Source organism: Hibiscus syriacus, unplaced genomic scaffold (genome assembly GCF_006381635.1).
Source record: "Hibiscus syriacus cultivar Baekdansim isolate YM2019G1 unplaced genomic scaffold, ASM638163v2 tig00110213_pilon, whole genome shotgun sequence".
NCBI classification, from domain to species: Eukaryota; Viridiplantae; Streptophyta; class Magnoliopsida; order Malvales; family Malvaceae; genus Hibiscus; species Hibiscus syriacus.
The window spans coordinates 2209900-2233263 of record NW_024062630.1 but is presented as its reverse complement, the minus strand read 5'-3'; the positions used below and the strand labels follow the sequence as shown (position 1 = coordinate 2233263).

At 28.4% G+C, this 23364-nt stretch overlaps 1 long non-coding RNA gene and 2 pseudogenes across 1 annotated transcript; 1 reads left to right on the top strand and 2 right to left on the bottom strand.

Annotated features, from left to right (window-relative positions):
* Nucleotides 1-374: 374 nt before the first annotated feature.
* LOC120113943 lies at nt 375-23126 on the bottom strand. The gene is made up of 3 exons (XR_005515350.1): nt 23115-23126; nt 17498-17502; nt 375-453 (listed from the first exon to the last, which is right to left on the bottom strand). It is a non-coding gene; the product is annotated as an uncharacterized LOC120113943 (long non-coding RNA).
* Nucleotides 10083-12312, top strand: LOC120113941 (annotated as a pseudogene).
* LOC120113942 lies at nt 13240-15940 on the bottom strand (annotated as a pseudogene).
* Nucleotides 23127-23364: the final 238 nt, after the last annotated feature.

The window sequence follows — 23364 nt, the reverse complement described above, 5'->3', positions numbered from 1 at the left end:
TATTATATAATTTTATATGTTTATATTTTAGTATGCATGTAAAAATATAATTATTAATTAAAAAAATATCATATCACATCACAAATCCGGCATTTACTTAACGTCGAGTTTACAAGTGTCACATTCAGTTAGGGGTGTTTAAAATCGGGTACACGAGATTAAAATTGTACGAGTTGAAATTTTTAATTGGAGAGAGGAACGTGTTGAAGTTAAGGAAGGTGATTCAAGGCAGAGCAATTGAAACATAAAGCCTCTGCCAGTATCATACATGTGCAGCTTAATTGAAATTGTGCTCAGGTTCCATTACTCATTTTATTCTTGCCACACGAGACTGAAGCAGAACCAGAGCCAGCAAATTTCAACATCTCACAGTTGGAACATTGTTCAGGAACTAATACAAAAAAGGCATTGAAATTTGTGGCAATGCATTCATAATTGCAATAAATTGGAAAACTAACAAAAAAGAGAAGAGTATGTCAATGTTTAACCGGCGATCATAGTTCCAGCACCCTCATCGGTCATAATCTCATCAAGTAAGGAGTGCTCGACAGTGGTGACTCCTTTTTGTTACTCATTTATTATTTTCCTTCCTCAAAATATGGTTGTTGGGAAATTAATCTACTTTTGTTTTAGTATTGTCGTGATTTTAATATTAGGGCAAATTGTTATAAACACCATTGAATTTTAATATTTTTATTGATTTTATCAATTAAATTTATATTAACTGGACAAAAACACTGAATATCAATGCATTAATTTTAAGTAGCATGATATTTGGCATGTATGAAATGGGTATTTGATGTGGCACGTAGTTAAACATGAGTCAGTTTTACTAAAAATAAGTTTAGACAGTATTAATACTTTGATAATAGTATCGATACTATATTTAGCCACATCGTGGAACCTTAAAGTAAAAAGCGCCGCCGCCATAATGAGAAACCTCCTGACGTGGGGGACCTAGATTCCGATATTAAGCATGTTGAGATGGAATTTACTCCGACTACTAATAGTTCCCCTGGTGATGGGTCGAGATCCTACGATGGGAACCACATTAATTTCCCAAGTTAGTTTGATGTTAGTAGAAGATTTTATTATTTTTAATTTGAATCTTAAACTTTAGATACCATATTAATTTGACTCTTAAACTTTAGATGAATATCATTTTAGCTTATAAACTTTAGGTAAATGTTAATTTGACACATGAATTCGACTCCAATTGTTGTTGTCAACGATCATTGGATCCCAAAATTATCACCTGATTCTTTTTTACCTTCTGAACACAAATCTAGTGTTTGTTTCACTATAAAATGCCTCGAATTCAACAAATCTAGCCTAATATTCTTCTACTTCCTTTAAAATTAGATCATTATAATAATTATATCGTTTGTTTTTCTTTTAATAATTCCTACCATAAGAGAGAATGAGAATTTTGCTCATAATAAGTATTGAACCCACAACCTAATGGAGAAGGAAGATGTCAATTGAAAGCTTTACTTTTAGTTTTAGTAGGTACAAACATGTATACAATTAGATGCATGTTCTTTAAATATGCCAATGTCTAAGGTTGTAAATGAATAAAACATTCCGATAATTACTCATGAATTATTGGTATATGTTTTTTTGTTATATTCAATATTATATTAAATAAATGAGTATAAATGAAAAATATGTTTATTTATTAAACGAACGAGTTTGATCAGGGATGTCTTTGATCCGTTTATTATTCACAAATAAACTTATTTATTAGTTCATCTATAAACTCGTTTATTTGTTTGTTTTTAAGTTTATTTACTAGTATGTTTATAAGGTCATTTATTAGTTCATTTATTTAAATTTGATATTTTTTTATAAAAAGATATTTAAAAATATTTATATTTATCTTATTAGTTTATTATAATTATTAATATTTATATTTGGTTATTATATATAAGTAGAATTATGTTCATATATGATTTTTTGTTTTATTATTCAAGTATATTTTTAATTATTCGTATATGTGTTCAGTTATATGTTCATGAACATATTCATGAGAACATAAGCTTAATGTTTCAAATATTTTTGTTTAATGTTTGTGAACATATTAAATGAATATGTTTATAAACTCTAAAAAGGATATATTCACGTATGTTAAATGAATTTAACATGAACACACATAATTTTAAATTAAATGAACATGAATACAATTCTAAGATTCTTAGCGAACATGTATCCAATAAATTAGATTTCATATACTTACAAATCAAGTTACCCAATAAATTAATTATAACAATAAAGTCATGTATCTCTCTGCATGTAAGGGTAAGGATAAAGTAGTTGTTCCCTGAAAATTGAAATTACCTTATAGTTTAGATATTTTTTATTAAAATTCTATTTTCACCCCTAGATTTAATAAATTTACTCCTAAAATTTTACAGATTCACCTCCTACAATAAATTCTACGTTTCTCTCTGCATGTATCATTGCACTGACTGTTATAGGCCATTGTATAGATAGTCGATGAAACCTAATTTCACCATGATCTCTTATTCAATTTATTAGATGAGATTATTAAGAATATCTTTTGAAAACCGTGAAATTACTTCAGATCTTTTAAATTTCTTGAAATTCTATCTATGTCGTCCATCATTCGATAGTTTCTTCTTTAACGACAACTATTCATGTATTCGAATTAAACCCTCGATTTTTGAAGTGCCAAAACCCTGGAATGAGTCTTCTTTTCCAACTAATTGGAGTGACTCATTTGTTATTTTTTTAAATTAAATTATCTATTTATAATTTTACTAATAGTTGAATGATTCATTTTTAATCTTATTAGATAATTTGTGGTGTATGACAATTGATTAATTAAATGATTCGTTATAATTTTTAAAAATAAGTCATTCATTTGTAAACTTACTAACATCCGAATGACTTGTTCTATAATTTATGCTATCCAAAAATTAAAATTCAGAGGATTGAAAGGGGTGTCAATTAATTGTCCCCAAATGTAATTTAAGTATATTTGGAAAACGTGACTTTTCCTTCCCTGACAGAAGAAGAAACTTGTTTTTGGGAACATGTGTTTTAGTTTCCTCCATTTCTTTTTCCTTTCCTTCTATGTTATCTTTCCGTCATTGGGCCGACAATGATAGGAAATAAAAATGATAAAATCAATTTGAATTTGAAAATTTTCATTTCACGAATTTGAACTTAATTGGCACAACAAAAATAGTAATTTGAATTTGTATAATTGGAAATTAAAATAATTTTGTTATGAAGAAATGAAAAGATAAAAGGAAATTTTAACTCAAAATAAAATATTTTTAATCCAAACTCAATAATTTGAATTTAGAATTGTTGAAATTTGATATTTCATATCAAATAGTTAGATGTATTTCTAAAAGAAAGTTGCAGTGTGTTAAATATAAATTGTTCAGTTTTAAGATAATTATCATGTCAAATTCAAGTAATTGTGAAAACATATTTATTAGCGTCCTATTAATGATAATTGAAATAATGTTTATTCAACATTTTATTAAAATATTTAAAATAACACCATGATCTTTACATACATATTATTCATTTAGCGACAATCATTATCTAATTATTTTTATTAAGATTAGATTTTATGTCGTTTCGAATTATCAAGATAACATTTGTTTATCATTCTATTAATTTATTCTATTTTGTACTATTAGATTGGATTTAAATATGTGGTTTGTGTTTAAAGATACTTTTCTCACTACTCTTTACTCTATTTTGTGATTGTTGGTTATCTTTTAGTAGTTTGATATCTTGTTGTGGTTCGTTTGTTGATTAGTCGGATTTGTTCGTATCTATATGTTATTTAAGTTTTTTGGATGATTTTTTTAATTTTTCCTTGTATGATCATTATATGATTCTAAGTGACTAGTTTATTGTGTTAATGATTATAGGAATATGTTATAGTTATATGTTTAATTTATTTTTTTGATTATAAACTTTTATTATAATTTTAAATATTTTTCCTTTCTAGTAATATTAACGATTTTTATCTGCATCCAAACAGATCTAATCATTATGATATCAGTAATAAGTATTTTGAACAAATTTAATTAACATAGATTTATTTATTTAATTAAAATGTGATATAATTAGAATTTGAAACATAAGCTTACTATACAATTATGTCTAATTGAACAAATAAAAAATTTAAAGTAAATGTTAATTATTATAATTATAAATAATACATTTAAATGATTTATAGTATTAATAAACAAATTTATAATTAATTAATATATAGTTTTTAATATAATTATAATATATATTATCTAGATCCTTTTAAATTTAAAAATAAAAAATATATATTTAATTTTAGATACTTTTATATATTATATCGATAATTAGAACAGGTTTAAATTTAAATGAGAATAACTCAAGATGTAGCACAAGGGTAAGCAAAAATGCTTGATTGAACTTTGAAAAAAATGACTGATGTAAGAGAGAAGAAAATTTAAAGTAGGGTGAAAGTTATAGTGAATGTCGGAAGATGCCTAAAGTGAATGACGTCTTCTAACGGGATTGTCTCAGGAAAGGCGGGTTAATATACGGCTAATATACGGCAGTACCAGATACATTAAAATGTATTTAATAAATTCGGTTTAGCGGTACCTATTATGTTGACAACTAATAATGTTTTAGGTAGAAAATATGAAAAACTATTAAAAAATTTGGTAACCGGTAAACTTTGGTTATCGGTAAGTATCTATCTTTTTTATAAAAGTGTCCATACTTTTAACATATCAAGTAAATTTTACCGGTTTTATCATAATGAATCTGGTTTTGTCATATTTTTACTTGTTATATTGTAAAATATCTATCCTTTTTATAAAAGTGTCCATACTTATTTCACTGTGAAAATATATTTATTATTATCTTTGGTTAATATTGTTAAATTTAAATTCTAAATAATATTTTATAAAATATCAAAACAATCAAATAATTTTGTGTGTAAATGAAATTATTAAATTAATATTGTAGGTGGAAAACATGAAACACTATTAAAAAAAATTGAAACATAAATTACATAACTTTAAAAAAAGTATATATCATTTTTATAAAAGTGTTTATACTTATTTCACTGTGGAAAACATATTTATTATTATCTTTGGTTAATATTGTTAAATTTAAATTCTAAATAATATTTTATAAAATATCAAAAAATCAAATAATTTTTTGTGTAAATGAAATTATTAAATTAATATTGTAGGTGGAAAACATCAAACACTATTAAAAAATTTGAAACATAAATTACATAACTTTAAAAAAAGTATATATCATTTTTATAAAAGTGTCCATACTTATTTCACTGTGGAAAACATATTTATTATTATTTTTGGTTAATATTGTTAAATTTAAATTCTAAATAATATTTTATAAAATATCAAATAATCAAATAATTTTTTGTGTAAATGAAATTATTAAATTAATATTGTAGGTGGAAAACATGAAACACTATTAAAAAAAATTGAAACATAAATTACATAACTTTAAAAAAAGTATCGATTCTTTTTATAAAAAGTATGGACACTTTCAATATAATAGGTAAAAATATGATATAATAGGTAGCGCTTATATAATGTAATAGGTATCGTTTATATAATGTAATAGGTAGTTGTAAAGTATCTATCATTTTTATAAAAGTGTCCATACTTTTTTCATTGTGGAAAACATTAATTTAAGGTTATCTTTTGAGTGAGTTTTAAGATATTAATTTAGTAATTATAGGCGTTTAATGATTTATTTTTTACGTTACGATATATATTATTATTATATTAAAAACAATAAATATATATATTACATATTTATTATTATCTTTGATTAATATTGTTAAATTTAAATTCTAAATATTATTTTATAAAATATCAAAACAATCAAATAATTTTTTTTTGTAAATGAAATTATTAAATTAATATTGTAGGTGGAAAACATGAAACACTATTAAAAAAATTGAAACATAAATTACATAACTTTAAAAAAAGTATCGATCCTTTTTATAAAAAGTATGGACACTTTCAATATAATAGGTAAAAATATGATGTAATAGGTAGCGCTTATATAATGTAATAGGTATCATTTATATAATGTAATAGGTAGTTGTAAAGTATTTATCCTTTTTATAAAAGTGTCCATACTTTTTTCACTGTGGAAAACATTAATTTAAGGTTATCTTTTGAGTGAGTTTTAAGATATTAATTTAGTAATTATAGGCGTCTAATGATTTATTTTTTACATTACGATATATATTATTATTAAATTAAAAACAATAAACATATATATTACATATTTATTATTATCTTTGGTTAATATTGTTAAATTTAAATTTTAAATATTATTTTATAAAATATCAAAACAATCAAATAATTTTTTGTGTAAATGAAATTATTAAATTAATATTGTAGGTGGAAAACATAAAACACTATTAAAAAAAATTGAAACATAAATTACATAACTTTAAAAAAAGTGTCGATCCTTTTTATAAAAAGTATGGACACTTTCAATATAATAGGTAAAAATATGATGTAATAGGTAGCGCTTATATAATGTAATAGGTATCGTTTATATAATGTAATAGGTAGTTGTAAAGTATCTATCATTTTTATAAAAGTGTCCATACTTTTTTCATTGTGGAAAACATTAATTTAAGGTTATATTTTGAGTGAGTTTTAAGATATTAATTTAGTAATTATAGGCATCTAATGATTTATTTTTTACGTTACGATATATATTATTATTAAATTAAAAATAATAAACATATATATTACATATTTATTATTATCTTTGGTTAATATTGTTAAATTTAAATTCTAAATATTATTTTATAAAATATCAAAACAATCAAATAATTTTTTGTGTAAATGAAATTATTAAATTAATATTGTAGGTGGAAAACATAAAACACTATTAAAAAAAATTGAAACATAAATTACATAACTTTAAAAAAAAGTGTCGATCCTTTTTATAAAAAGTATGGACACTTTCAATATAATAGGTAAAAATATGATGTAATAGGTAGCGCTTATATAATGTAATAGGTATCGTTTATATAATGTAATAGGTAGTTGTAAAGTATCTATCCTTTTTATAAAAGTGTCCATACTTTTTTCACTGTAGAAAACATTAATTTAAGGTTATCTTTTGAGTGAGTTTTAAGATATTAATTTAGTAATTATAGGCGTCTAATGATTTATTTTTTACATTACGATATATATTATTATTAAATTAAAAACAATAAACATATATATTACATATTTATTATTATCTTTGGTTAATATTGTTAAATTTAAATTCTAAATATTATTTTATAAAATATCAAAACAATCAAATAATTTTTTGTGTAAATGAAATTATTAAATTAATATTGTAGGTGGAAAACATAAAACACTATTAAAAAAATTGAAACATAAATTACATAACTTTAAAAAAAAGTGTCGATCCTTTTTATAAAAAGTATGGACACTTTCAATATAATAGGTAAAAATATGATGTAATAGGTAGCGCTTATATAATGTAATAGGTATCGTTTATATAATGTAATAGGTAGTTGTAAAGTATCTATCTTTTTTATAAAAGTGTCCATACTTTTTTCACTGTAGAAAACATTAATTTAAGGTTATCTTTTGAGTGAGTTTTAAGATATTAATTTAGTAATTATAGGCGTTTAATGATTTATTTTTTACATTACGATATATATTATTATTAAATTAAAATAATAAACATATATTACATATTTATTATTATCTTTGGTTAATATTGTTAAATTTAAATTCTAAATATTATTTTATAAAATATCAAAACAATCAAATAATTTTTTGTGTAAATGAAATTATTAAATTAATATTGTAGGTGGAAAACATAAAACACTATTAAAAAAAATTGAAACATAAATTACATAACTTTAAAAAAAAAGTGTCGATCCTTTTTATAAAAAGTATGGACACTTTCAATATAATAGGTAAAAATATGATGTAATAGGTAGCGCTTATATAATGTAATAGGTATCGTTTATATAATGTAATAGGTAGTTGTAAATTATCTATCTTTTTTATAAGTGTCCATACTTTTTTCACTGTAGAAAACATTAATTTAAGGTTATCTTTTGAGTGAGTTTTAAGATATTAATTTAGTAATTATAGGCGTCTAATGATTTATTTTTTACATTACGATATATATTATTATTAAATTATAAACAATAAACATATATATTACATATTTATTATTATCTTTGGTTAATATTGTTAAATTTAAATTCTAAATATTATTTTATAAAATATCAAAACAATCAAATAATTTTTTGTGTAAATGAAATTATTAAATTAATATTGTAGGTGGAAAACATAAAACACTATTAAAAAAATTGAAACATAAATTACATAACTTTAAAAAAAGTGTCGATCCTTTTTATAAAAAATATGGACACTTTCAATATAATAGGTAAAAATATGATGTAATAGGTAGCGCTTATATAATGTAATAGGTATCGTTTATATAATGTAATAGGCAGTTGTAAAGTATCTATCCTTTTTATAAAAGTGTCCATACTTTTTTCACTGTGGAAAACATTAATTTAAGGTTATCTTTTGAGTGAGTTTTAAGATATTAATTTAGTAATTATAGGCGTCTAATGATTTATTTTTTACATTACGATATATATTATTATTAAATTAAAAACAATAAACATATATATTACATATTATTATTATCTTTGGTTAATATTGTTAAATTTAAATTCTAAATATTATTTTATAAATATCAAAACAATCAAATAATTTTTTGTGTAAATGAAATTATTAAATTAATATTGTAGGTGGAAAACATAAAACACTATTAAAAAAATTGAAACATAAATTACATAACTTTAAAAAAAATGTCGATCCTTTTTATAAAAAGTATGGACACTTTCAATATAATAGGTAAAAATATGATGTAATAGGTAGCGCTTATATAATGTAATAGGTATCGTTTATATAATGTAATAGGTAGTTGTAAAGTATCTATCCTTTTTATAAAAGTGTCCATACTTTTTTCATTGTGGAAAACATTAATTTAAGGTTATCTTTTGAGTGAGTTTTAAGATATTAATTTAGTAATTATAGGCGTCTAATGATTTATTTTTTACGTTAGGATATATATTATTAAATTAAAAATAATAAACATATATTACATATTATTATTATCTTTGGTTAATATTGTTAAATTTAAATTCTAAATATTATTTTATAAAATATCAAAACAATCAAATAATTTTTTGTGCAAATGAAATTATTAAATTAATATTGTAGGTGAAAAACATGAAACACTATTAAAAAAATTGAAACATAAATTACATAACTTTAAAAAAATTATCGATCCTTTTTATAAAAAGTATGGACACTTTCAACATATTATAATGTAATAGGTAAATTTGCAATGCTATCAGTATAAATATACCGGTTTACTTATAAAATAGGTAAATATAAGCCTACCTATTACATTATATAAGCGCTACCTAGTATGTTATTGTACTTTATAATATTTTCGGTTAAATAATATAACATAACCGGTCTAAATTTTAACCGGTCACTTATTTTACCGGTCACGCCGTATATTAACCGTTTTTTAGGCGCCGCACCGCAGAACTACCCTCTTCGAACACATGACATCTTCGTACTCTTTATTTTTGTCGTTGCATTAAACTTGACTGTGTAGCAGAGAGAAAGGAAGAGAGACTGCAGCAATGAAAGAGAAGAGAGAGAAAGAGAGGGAGATTAGCCATGGTCGTTTGATCAGAACTTAAAGATGCTGTTCAATTCGACAATGTTTTCGAGACGTATATTATGTTCTTCCGACAATATTATTTAAAATGTCCTATTTAAAAAAAATACTTTTTCTCCTCTATTATATCAACCATTTTTTTTCAAAGCTGCATCAGAGCAAATTTGCCCACAACGGTAGTATACTTTTTGGCTTATTTATTTGTATATTTCAGTCACTGCATGTGGTTTAAACTGTTGCTTGACGCCACCTCTTTCAAATGATAATAATAAAATACAATCATTTAATTTTTCTCTCTCGTTCGCTCTCTTTACCAGTTTCCACTTTAGATTTTTTTTTCTCTGTACTTTCTCTTCAGCCACCGACTCTTTTCTTCTTCTTCCAATGGATGCCGCCGCTGAATATCAGATCCCTTCTTCGTCAGACGTGGACGTCACGCCACGTGGAGAAACCTCAGCCGTCCTTCGGGCCCTGCAGTTAATCCGATACGACGATGATGATTCCAAGCTTCAAGCCGCCAAGGAAATCCGCCGTCTCACCAAAACTTCCCAGAGGTGTCGGCGGGTCCTCGCCGACGCTGTTATCCCACTCGTTTCAATGATCCGAGTTGACTCACCTGAGTCCCACCACGAGTCTGTCCTTCTCGCCCTCCTCAATCTTGCCGTTAAAGACGAAAAGTACGTTCACCCTTTAATAATCTCCACAACTAACGTTTCTTTATTATGAAAAAAATTTCCTGACGTTTCAAATTACGTTTTTCGTGATTCGGATGTTTGACAATTAATTTAATGTTTTAGGGTAGCTTTTTCTTGGGAATTGGAGTTCGTAAAAGATTGATTTTTTCACGTTGATTATTCTTTACTTCAGATGTTACTATTTTCTTTTTTAACATGAGAAAGAGTACTAATTTTTATATATATTTCCTGATTGGTTATTCAGAAAATCCGCATAGCAGAGCATCAAAACATGATTTCTTCTTTTTCCCCAGAAGTTTTTGACCGTACAATTTAATAAAATATAGTCTAAAATAAATTTTATAAACAAATTAATTGGAGAAGGTGATATCGATGAATCACGCTATTTTCCTTCCTTTTCATATGGTTCAAACTTTAAAGTAAAGATGGATTTAATTCTGGGATTATTCCTTTACAAAGAATTAGGTGCTTCTTTTCGTTTCCGTTTTTGGTTGAAGGGTGTATATATATATATATATATATATTTATTAATTTGATTAAAAAGTGTGGTTGTTCTTCTTTTTTGAAACCTCCTCTTATCTTCTAGTTGAAGTTATCGTTTTTACATCATAACTGGTTTGGTGACTTTTCTTCAAAGAGGAGGATTTGAATCCATCTATTTTTCCCTTTAGGAGCTGTGTTTTTTTCCTATCAATATAAGAAAGTATTCATTTTGCTTCCTTAGAAATGAAGCAACCCAATTGGATTAATTAAAAGCTTTATGATATTGTAATTGTCACTGTTTGGTGTTTGAGTTTGAATGAAGAGATGTTATTAAGGTATTAATTTGCATCAAATTGTGCAGGAATAAGATTAGCATTGTCGAAGCAGGTGCGTTGGAGGCAATTATTAGATTCCTTCAAAGTGATAACTTAAACATACAGGGCACTGCAACAGCAGCTTTGCTCACTCTTTCTGCTTCTGTCAACAACAAGCCGATTATCGGCTCATCCGGTGCCATTCCTCTGCTGGTACAAATCCTTAGACACGGAACCACACAAGAAAAGGTTGATGCTGTGATGGCTCTATCCAATCTCTCGACGCATGCCGACAATCTTACCGTCATTAAAGAAACCAGTCCCATCCCTGCCATTGTTAGATTACTGAAAGCCTCGAAAAAATCTTCGAAAACTGCAGAAAAATGCTGTTCCGTGATTGAATCTTTGGTCGGTTTCGATGAAGGAAGAACAATTTTGGCAGCTGAAGATGGTGGAATATTAGCAGTCGTTGAGGTGCTGGAAAACGGCACTCTCCAGGGAAGGGAACATGCCGTTGGGGCACTGCTGACAATATGCGAGAGCGACCGATGTAAATATAGGGAACCGATTCTTAGAGAAGGTGTAATTCCGGGAGTACTGGAGCTAACAGTGCAAGGAACACCAAAATCTCAGACAAAAGCTAAGACCCTTTTGAGGTTATTGAGGGAGAGTCCATATCCGAGATCGGAGATCGAGCCCGACACTAGAGAACATTGTTTGCAACATAATCTCTCAGATAGACGGAGACGAGCAATCTAGTAAAGCAAAGAAGATGCTGGCAGAGATGGTGCAAGTGAGTATGGAGCAGAGCTTGAGACATTTACAGCAAAGAGCTCTGGTTTGCACCCCAACTGATTTGTGATTGTTTTGGTGGTGTTTGTAACGTGAAGTTTTCATAAGCATATATAGTGAAAAATGCCAGTCCAGGCCGCATGTGGTGGTATCGGGTGACTGGTAAAAGAAGATGTGAATAAACTGGAAATTATATGTTACTAGTTTGCTTGTAAAGAAGCTGTTATTATGGAAGCAAACAAGGTATTTTTCTTTGATATTTAGTGCACAAGGAACAGAAATTTCAAGATCGGCTAAAGTTGCTATGGAATTGAAAGTGGATTCTTACCGGAGATGGGGCAGCTTTCCATTGAATTCAATCAAGGTGTTTAAAGATGAATCCACGTTTTATAACTTTACCAGTCTCCATTATTTTAACGCATCACTTGTGCGTGTTTTCTTTTTCTCATTTTCCAAAGTGGATTCATTTTCCTGCTTTTTTGCAGATTTTCTTTAGAAATTATCAGCATCATCATTATGGTACCATCCATTGGTTTGAATCGCCCACATTCAAATTCCTTTTTTTTCTTCTTATCATATCACACAACTGGTGGCGGATCTACAACATACTTGGGATAGAAAACGTTAAAATTTAAAATTATTATTTTAATTAATCATCTATTTTATTAACAGTAATTACTCTGAAATTTTTTAGTGTTTACCCATGCATAAATTTTATACATATGTTCACCTTAAAAAAATATTTCTAGACATGTCACTTCACACAACCTTCCTTGAAACTGACGACTTAACGAGGGAACTAAACATTATTTTCACCGTTTGCTTTAAGTCTAGTTGCTCAAGTTTGTAAACAGTGTCGTTTTATTGTGCTTCATAAACTCTGCTGACTTTCAAAATAAACTAATAAATAAATAAAACCTGAACAATTGGATTTGTTGCAATTGTGATTTCATATCCCTTGCTGGATAACTGGTTTAATTAATTAATTTTATATTAATATGGGGTAAGTACAAGATGTTTAAAGATAATTTTTAATTATTTGACACTAAACCTTCATATCAATGACATTCTTGATGTTCGAACACGATTTATGATATATAAATTTATGAAAAATAACAATAATAACACACAACCACAACCAAACATTTCATGCAGTCGTGTATTTCAATATTTACAATAATTCTCTATTCAAAATCAAACAAATCATGTAAAAGAAAACTACTAATGGGGCTGAAGCTGACTTGCTAAACCAATTTCTCCCTCTTCTCGTGGAATAAAGCTCACTCGCTTCTGCTCATTCCAAATCATAAAAACAATTATAAAATAATCAATTATAAGCAACCTTACTATGTATCTAACCAAGGGAGAGAGAAAAAAAACATGTATATAAGTTATCGACCAGAGACGAAATATTCTTCAAAACTTTGGGTGCTAAAATTTGACCAAATAAAACATGTATTTATAGATTTTGAATGTTTAAAAGTCAAATTTCGGTTCTTTGTAATATTGCTCCGTAGGAACAACGTGATTGTTTGACATATACATACATTTGTTCTTTATTTTAAATAATTATATTTGTTTTATGTAAAGATAATTTAAATATATACGACTATAAGATATTCTGAAAATTGGAAGATATAATTGAGTAACATTAAGATTTATAATTTAAGTAGTTGTATAAGTGTAACTATTATCAAGTAGAAATATTTTTATCTGAAATAAATTGTGATATAAGAATTACAAAAGCTGATTAAATGTAATTTTTATCTGAAATATTTTAAAATATTTATTTTTTTCAATCTGTTTTTTCCCAATAAATGAAGCCTTATTTTTTTTAACTTTTATAATATTTTTTTTTACATCTCTTCAAAAATATATATTGTTATTATAGATTCTTAAAATTTTAAAACTGTCTATTATTATGTATTCATATTGGATTATACTCCACAGAAATTTGTACTATTATTTATTATATTGAAATTAAATAAAAATAAAATACAAGAAAAGTTAATAAAATATTGAATTATACTTTATATTCCTCTATAATTACACTTTCAATATGATTAAAACTATTTAAATTGTTATTAGGAACAAAAATAATATTTGTTTTATTGTTATAAAACTAAAAATTTTAATAAAATAAGTCTAATGAAGAATATTTTAATCAACCCAAAAGTTTCTCTAACTCATATATATTATAGAAAATTTATAAATAATTTCCTCCATAGATTTTTTGAGTTTCGATAAGTTTAATTTACATATTTTAATATGTATAATTATGTGATTAAGAAAGGGGAAACAGAAAAGACGGTTCATGTCTAGAATTGATGTCGATGACCTTTAACTATCTATTGAATATATTCAAAGACCATTTCTTATATTAAACTTTGAAAATGAGAAAAAAAGATTAATTACTCTTTTCGTTTGACATTTTTGTTTTGACTTTCAAATTAAACTAACTTCCCCCATAGATAATGTCAACGTGAAATTAAAATTAAAACAAGGAGGAAAATTTCTAACGTCTTAAACTTACAATTACGAAAGAAAAAAACTTAGATCCTTTTCTTTGTACCTACACTTATTTAAATCTTAAACGTTGTTCAAACACTTAATTTTGTTAGATAAATTAATAAGTCTAAAAGAATTACATCTTAAATAAAGACTAAAAAGAATCATAATCACAAGTCATAGCAATTTAAAGGACGAATTATCCTATCTACATATGTATAAATTATAGTTTATTCGAGATAAATCATTGATACTCAAAGTAAAATCTTAACACTAAAATAATTATTTTCAGCTTTGATTATAAAGATATTAATTTCACTAAATCTTGAATTGTTGCCTAATGAAGAATTATTGTAGATTTTAGTAAAGTGAGACTATCTGAATGGGTGAGTTCAGGTACTGTAGATCTCTGAAGTTGGCCTATCTTCTTGGCTAGCTACCAAAACAACCTTTGCATCACTCACCAAACCCTTTGATTTATTTTAAACAACCATTTTTAGCAATTAACCGCTCTTTGTATTACAAATTAACAACACGTAGGCCCAAAAATAATCATTCAAAATTCAGTTGTTAGCTTTACTTAACATGTGAATTTCCTTTATTTTTCCAGTAAGTTTACCTAATTTCCTGGATTTTCTTTGTTTGAAATTGATTGAAGTAAATTATAGAACATAAAAAAAGGGGTTGGAAAAAAGAGAGCATACCTCTCGTTTGGCCTTGAAGTTTTCTCCAATGCTACCAAGGTCAGGTTTCCACGGCCCTGCTTCACGGTGGATTTGATTATCGGCACCACCGCCGACTTTTTCGATATAAAGATCAAGGATCTTATTGGCCACCTCGACACCATCTCTGCTCTCTTCCACCAACTTGGCCATTTGAGACTTGGGCAGCCTCATTTTGACAGTCATCAATCCCCCGGACTCAGCAGGTCCGATCCCATCAGCCCTAGGCTCGACGATGCTCGAACCATGGACACATCGGAGACCGTTCTTCTCGACAACTTCAAGCACTCTAATCTATCTTTAGCGCTCATATGAATCCCTCCCGAACGGACTCTCCTGGGTGCTTTGTCATCCGGAAACTTTTGAAGCTCCACCAGGAAGTAAATTTTCTTAGGCTTCAAATCCTGTTGTGGCTCTAATGGCTTAGCACGAATCCCGTAATGCTTCACGGCCTCCGATTCCAACAAAACATGGCCTGGATAATCCTTCACTACGTCCCAAGCTCGAATTGGTGTCTTTAACTTGATAGTTTCGCCATCGATTTTCATCACCTTTGCCTTCTTTCTTCCTCCCATGCTGTTCCCCATTGTCCTCGGTGGTATAAAAAAAGTGGTTTTGATTTGGGAATTTTATAGTATGCTACTATTGGAAGGGTTCAAATTAAACAGTGGTGTGAAAATAGAGAAATTTCATAAAAGATTCCAACTTTGTTTAAGATTTGATGATAGACTTTAATGGAGATTAAGGTGGGAAAACTCAATTGTGACTGTGCCAAAAGATTAATGGAGACAAAAGAGAAGGGGGTGGGGGATGTAATTGATTTGATTTTGCCAAACCAACGTTGAAATCGCAATCGCCCTTTATTAAGCTTAAATAGTGGGTGGGGACATCATAGCCATGAAATGCAGAGGAAGGATAACCTTTGATACGAGGATAAGGATGAATCGAAGTTAAACGCGACTACTATGCCCTTTCACTTTTCCCATATACATGACTTGACCTAGTGTACCATGTTTTATAATGTGGTTTAGGCTCAATATTTACCATCCTTGCCATTTTTAATTATTTTACTTTGTTATACATCCTTCTAATCTCTTTGTAAGTTGTTTTTTTTACAACTATTTATTTATTGAAGTGTTTTAGAAGAATTTATATTGATAGAAGTTTAGATCATCATCCGATTAATTATAATCTTTTAATATGTATCTTTGTTATCACTCTTTTATTTATCGTAGTCTACAGAGGAATTTCTCCATTTATAGAAACTTTTGGAATTTCATATCCTTCGACTAACTATAATCTCTTGACATTATCATTGATAGCCCCGTGCAATCTGTCAAAATCAAACTCGTTATTTGATAATCATATCTATCAAGTATATTCATTGACAAGTGTGGCATGTGATACACCACAGGGCCCCAAAATTTAGTAGACCCACACATAAATGTCATTTAGGTCTATCAATGTACAATTTTTGTGCCCTAACGATATTTTTGTTCGAAGGAAAACAAACTTTCCGTTTGGTTCTCTAGAAAATGACAAAGAAAGTTATAAACAAAGATTTTGGCATTATCTTTAATCGTTTTCATGATAAATTTTGGTAAAAAGGTTTCGTAGATCCCTCGTAATTTTAAATTTGATAAATTAAATTTTATAATAAAATATTTTAGAGGCCTTATTTTAAAAAGTAGCACAGAGCCTAAACATCATTTGGGACGGGCCTAATGTCTATCTACCCTAACAGCTTACGGATAACTATCATAACCCTAAACCTAACATCAATAGTAAAAATCAATATATAAACCACCATGCATGATTGTTTAAACCCCAATTCTTTCTTTGACTTACAATCTTCCTATTACGAAAAATAAAAAATAAACGACCTATAATATGTTATAACCCCACTCTTTCTACCAACATATTTCATAACGCCTAAATCTTAAGAATTTTGATTTAAAAAAATTTAAAATGTAGTTGAATTCATATCTCCCTACTTAAATAACAAGCAAAGGGAACAAAAGGCCCCGAATCCTGCATTTATTTTAATCCTTTTATATATTGTACATGGAGGTTTTAGATATTCATGTACGATAATTGTATATAGGAAACGTCCGACAATATTATACACAGCTCCAACATGAAAGTCGACAAAAGCACTGTTGGAGAACATGTCATATGCTCTGCTATTCTAAGACTTGTTCAGACAATAGACTAGTTCTGGACATTTTCTTTTTAACTCTTTGCATGAGATTGTGTATCGGTAGGTACATCTTTTGTTTATATTACTACGTACTCAATTAACTTCTAAATACCACATTTTTATTGCAATCCATTATGCGTCAACATAAAATGAGAAGTTCCTTTTTTATTTTAAAGATAAATTGTTTAAATGAAGGAAGCATGCTTATTCTCAGTTTTACGATACTATTCCCATCATTGCAAGTTTGCTCAGGAGTCGAGATGAGGCGCCATCCCTTAATCAATTTAAATTCATTATTAAAATAATTTGATTGAAACAATTCATAAAAATCAAAATTCGATTGAAAATTGATGAATAAATATAATGTCTAATTATAACATTCAGTTGAGGGATTTATTAAATTTCCAAATTTCACATGTTTGAAACATCAAATGCTTGATGTGATTCTTTCCCTGGATGTGGCGTGTCAAATTTCTAACAATTTAAAAATGAAATAAAAACCATACTAAATATTGCACCATAAGTGGTTCACATGCATGTGCCAACCAGGTCTGTAATGCTGCCGGCTTCATTTCTTTTGGGAGCAATCTGACTTTTTCAATTTTCTAGTTTCATGTTTGCTGAAACATAAGTATCTATGTTTTCGCATTTTTATTCACTGTTATGTCCACCCTCTCATGGTTACGTTAAGCTACATTATCTAATGAATCTTTTGGATGAGGATCAAAGCACCCTTTAGGTAATTGGTCTGGGTTAAACTACATCATTAGTCGTTAATGAATTTAGTATTTTTTATTATTTTAGTCAACAATTTCTTTTTTTGACAAAATTATCATTAATATTGTATTTCATTTTGATCATCAACGGTTAAAAATTCAACAGAGGTGTTGACACGATTTTTTTTTAATTATTTCCATTCTCCTCGTTAACAACTTGCGTTTCATATTTTAAATAATTTTATTTAGACCAAAATAAATCATAAACTCTAAATTATATCATCGCCAAAAATTATTTCAAAAAATAATTTAGTGACAAAAAAATAATAGATTAGTGAGTAATGGTACATTTTACCCTTAAGTTTATAATCTCAATAATTAATTAAAATTAATAGGATTATTAATTAGGGAATGCAGAGCATCTTTGATTTTGTCATGATTTCACCCAAATGCCACCAATAGGATTAGGCCAAGCGCCTCTATATATTGGAAAGAGTAATCGGGTCAAGACGCATTCCTCTTGAAAAGGGGTCGTTCTGCGGTGCGGCGCCTAAAAAACGGCTAATATACGGCGTGACCGGTTAAACAAGTGACCGGTTAAAATTTAGACCGGTTATGTTATATTATTTAACCGGAAATATTATAAAGTACAATAACATACTAGGTAGCGCTTATATAATGTAATAGGTAGCGCTTATATTTACCTATTTTATAAGTAAACTAGTATATTTATACCGATAGCATTGCAAATTTACCTATTACATTATATTATATTGAAAGTGTCCATACTTTTTATAAAAAGGATTGATACTTTAACAGTGTTTCATGTTTTCCACCTACAATATTGATTTAATAATTTCATTTGCACAAAAAATTATTTGATTGTTTTGATATTTTATAAAAAATATTATTTAGAATTTTTAATTTAATAATAATATATACCGTAACGTAAAAAATAAATCATTAGACGCCTATAATTACTAAATTAATATCTTAAAACTCACTCAAAAGATAACCTTAAATTAATGTTTTCCACAGTGAAAAAAGTATGGACACTTTTATAAAAAGGATAGACACTTTACAATATAACCATTACCTATTACATTATATAAACGATACCTATTACATTATATAAGGGCTACCTATTACATCATATGTTTACCTATTATATTGAAAGTGTCCATACTTTTTATAAAAAGGATCGATACTTTTTTTAAAACTTATGTAATTTATGTTTCAATTTTTTAACAGTGTTTCATGTTTTCCACCTACAATATTGATTTAATAATTTCATTTGCACAAAAAATTATTTGATTGTTTTTATATTTTATAAAATATTATTTAGAATTTTAAATTTAATAATAATATATACCGTAACGTAAAAAATAAATCATTAGACGCCTATAATTACTAAATTAATATCTTAAAACTCACTCAAAAGATAACCTTAAATTAATGTTTTCCACAGTGAAAAAAGTATGGACACTTTTATAAAAAGGATAGACACTTTACAATATAACCATTACCTATTACATTATATAAACGATACCTATTACATTATATAAGGGCTACCTATTACATCATATGTTTACCTATTATATTGAAAGTGTCCATACTTTTTATAAAAAGGATCGATACTTTTTTAAAACTTATGTAATTTATGTTTCAATTTTTTTAACAGTGTTTCATGTTTTCCACCTACAATATTGATTTAATAATTTCATTTGCACAAAAAATTATTTGATTGTTTTATATTTATAAAATATTATTTAGAATTTTTAATTTAATAATAATATATACCGTAACGTAAAAAATAAATCATTAGACGCCTATAATTACTAAATTAATATCTTAAAACTCACTCAAAAGATAACCTTAAATTAATGTTTTCCACAGTGAAAAAAGTATGGACACTTTTATAAAAAGGATAGACACTTTACAATATAACCATTACCTATTACATTATATAAACGATACCTATTACATTATATAAGGGCTACCTATTACATCATATGTTTACCTATTATATTGAAAGTGTCCATACTTTTTATAAAAAGGATCGATACTTTTTTTAAAACTTATGTAATTTATGTTTCAATTTTTTTAACAGTGTACTGCGAATTTAAAATGATAATATACTTGTAGTTATTGTACATACCTAAATATGTACTGCGAATTTAATGTTGTACCCCCCTTTAACTACAGAAACATGTTCAAAATGAACCTTCGTTACATATCCATCAACTCCTGGAGCACTGAACTTGCACAACAAAATTTTTGCCATGGATAATACTGATGTAGACAATGTTAAGCCAACCGAGGAATGCCATGAAGTACATAATGTTGATGAATCTGACAGATTGGTTGGTCAGCTCTTCTGTTCACGTGATCAAGCTTGGCACTTTTACAAGGGATTCGCACGGGAACATGGGTTTAGTGCACGTAAGGGAACAACACGGCTTGACGTGGAAGGGAATGTGAAGACACAAGAATTTTGTTGTTCCAAAGAAGGGTTTCGAGTATCAAAAGTCAATACTGTTGATCGTCAACGTGCTCATACGCCAGTCACAAGAACAGGATGTAAGGCTAGAGTCGTAGTTACAGCAACAAATACAAACGATCAGTGGGTTATAAGTAAGTCTGATCAGAAACATAATCATGCATTGTGCACATCTGCTATGACACCATTTATGCGTTCTAATCGAGCTGTAAGTAAGGCTGATATCGATGAGGCAACAACATTGAAAGAGGTCGGTGTTGGCACGTCACAAGTAATGAACTATTTAACGCAGCAGGCAGGGGGCTATCATAATGTTGGATTTACACATAAAGACCTCTACAATGCACTTCAAAGAGGTAAAGCAAAGGAAATCGTCGATGGGGATGTGAATGCGCTTATTGCCTACTTTGATTATAAGAAACATGATGATCCCGGGTTTTTTATGACATACTCGGTAGACGAATCGGGGGCATTGTATAATCTTATTTGGTCGGATTCTACATCGAGATCGGATTACACATGCTTCGGTGATGTAATTGCGTTCGACACAACGTACAAAGATAATTTGTATGGTCGACCAATTATGCCTATTGTTGGTGTCAATCATCACCATAACACAATTGTGTTTGCCACTGCCATAATCGCTGACGAAACGTCTCAATCTTTCGAGTGGGTGCTACAGAATTTTTTAGAAGCCATGATGAATAAATCACCTATTTCTGTTGTAACCGATGGGGATAGGGCAATGCAGAGGGCTATCAAATCTGTTATCCCTTATGCTAAGCACAGATTATGTTCTTGGCATCTTTCTCGCAATGCACAAGCTAACATTGGTGACCCAAAGTTTACAGCAGCATTCTCAAAATGCATGGCTTCCTGGTGGACAACCAAGGAATTTGATATTCAATGGCGTTCGATTGTTTCAGAATTCAACGTCCAAAAGCATCCATGGGTGATTGAGAAGGGAAATACACGACACTTATGGGCACAAGCATATCTAACCGGTCATTTCTTTGCCATTCGCTCAACACAAAGGTGCGAGTCTATGAATGCTTCACTAGCTATTGCACTGAAACACAAGAAGACATATTTAGATGTTGTTCGTGCAATTGAAGATGGAATTAGTAGAATGCGTATGAACGAGTTGAAAGCGGATTACTTAAGTTCCCATACGAAGCCCTTCCAGATCACAAAACTGGTCGACCTTGAAAGCCATGTTCCAAGATGCTTACACGGGAGACATTGTACCGGATTGAGGCAGAGATTAAGTCCTTATCAGATGAATGTCAACATTATATTTTGTCAAAGTACGCAGAAAAAATAGGAAATTTGAAATTAGTTTTGATTCTCGTACGAAAACTCTAATTTGCTCCTGCAAAAAATTCGAGACCGTTGGACTTCCGTGTCGCCATCAACTTCACATTTTGAAGCAATTGGACTACACATATTTGCCCGGGACTTTGATTCAAAGTAGGTGGACTAATGATGCGAAGGCTTCTGCACCCAGCTATGTTGATTTGAATGTGTCTCCAGAAGTGATGCAAATGGCAAGGTTCGCTGCTCTACGTTCAACGTCAAGTAGGTTATGCTACATTGCATCAAAGACAGACGAGTCTTTCAAAACCGCAAGAGATGAGATGAAAAAACTAATAGAAGAATTAGAAAACTCGTTTGGTTTGAATCATTCAGTCAACCAGAGCATTGTAGTAAACAATGTTCGTGACCCTCAACGAAAACAACGCAAGCGAAAAGAAGTGCCGAAGAACAAGGTCGAGAAGCAAATTAGGCGATGTGGGTACTGCAACGGTGAGGGGCATAACAAACTAACATGTCCTCAAGTCAAGCTTAGTTTGAGTACAAGCACACAGCCTACATCAACTGATTTTTTCGAAGACGGAATGGAATGACAACGATCTCCATATAATATATCGTAAGTATCAACATCACTCCTATTGTATGTACATATAAATATTTGAATGAAGGAAGAAAAACCGCGTTACTTCAAATTACCGACACTTTTTTAAATGGTATGGACATAAAGTACCGACACAATATTATAAAGTGTCGATATAGGTTGTAGACCTATTCGCTCATAAAACCGGTATATTTATACCGGTTATATTACAAAATTATCTATTACATTATAATTATGGGTTCCGATGTGTAAAATGTCGACACTTTTTAAATCGTATCGACACATTTTTCTTCCAATATGGACAAAGTACCGACACAATATTAAAAAGTGTCGATATAGGTTGTAGACCTATTCGCGCATAAGACCGGTATATTTATACCGGTTATATTACAAAATTATCTATTACATTATAATTATGGGTTCCGATGTGTAAAATGTCGACACTTTTTTAAATCGTATCGACACATTTTTCTTCCAATATGGACATAAAGTACCGACACAATATTAAAAAGTGTCGATATAGGTTGTAGACCTATTCGCGCATAAGACCGGTATATTTATACCGGTTATATTACAAAATTATCTATTTTATTATAATATGTTGAAAGTGTCCATACTTTTTATAAAAAGGATCGAAACTTTTTTTAAAGATATGTAATTTATGTTTCAATATTTTTAAGTATGTTTCATGTTTTCCACCTACAATATTAATTTAATAATTTCATTTGCACAAAAAATTAGTTGATTG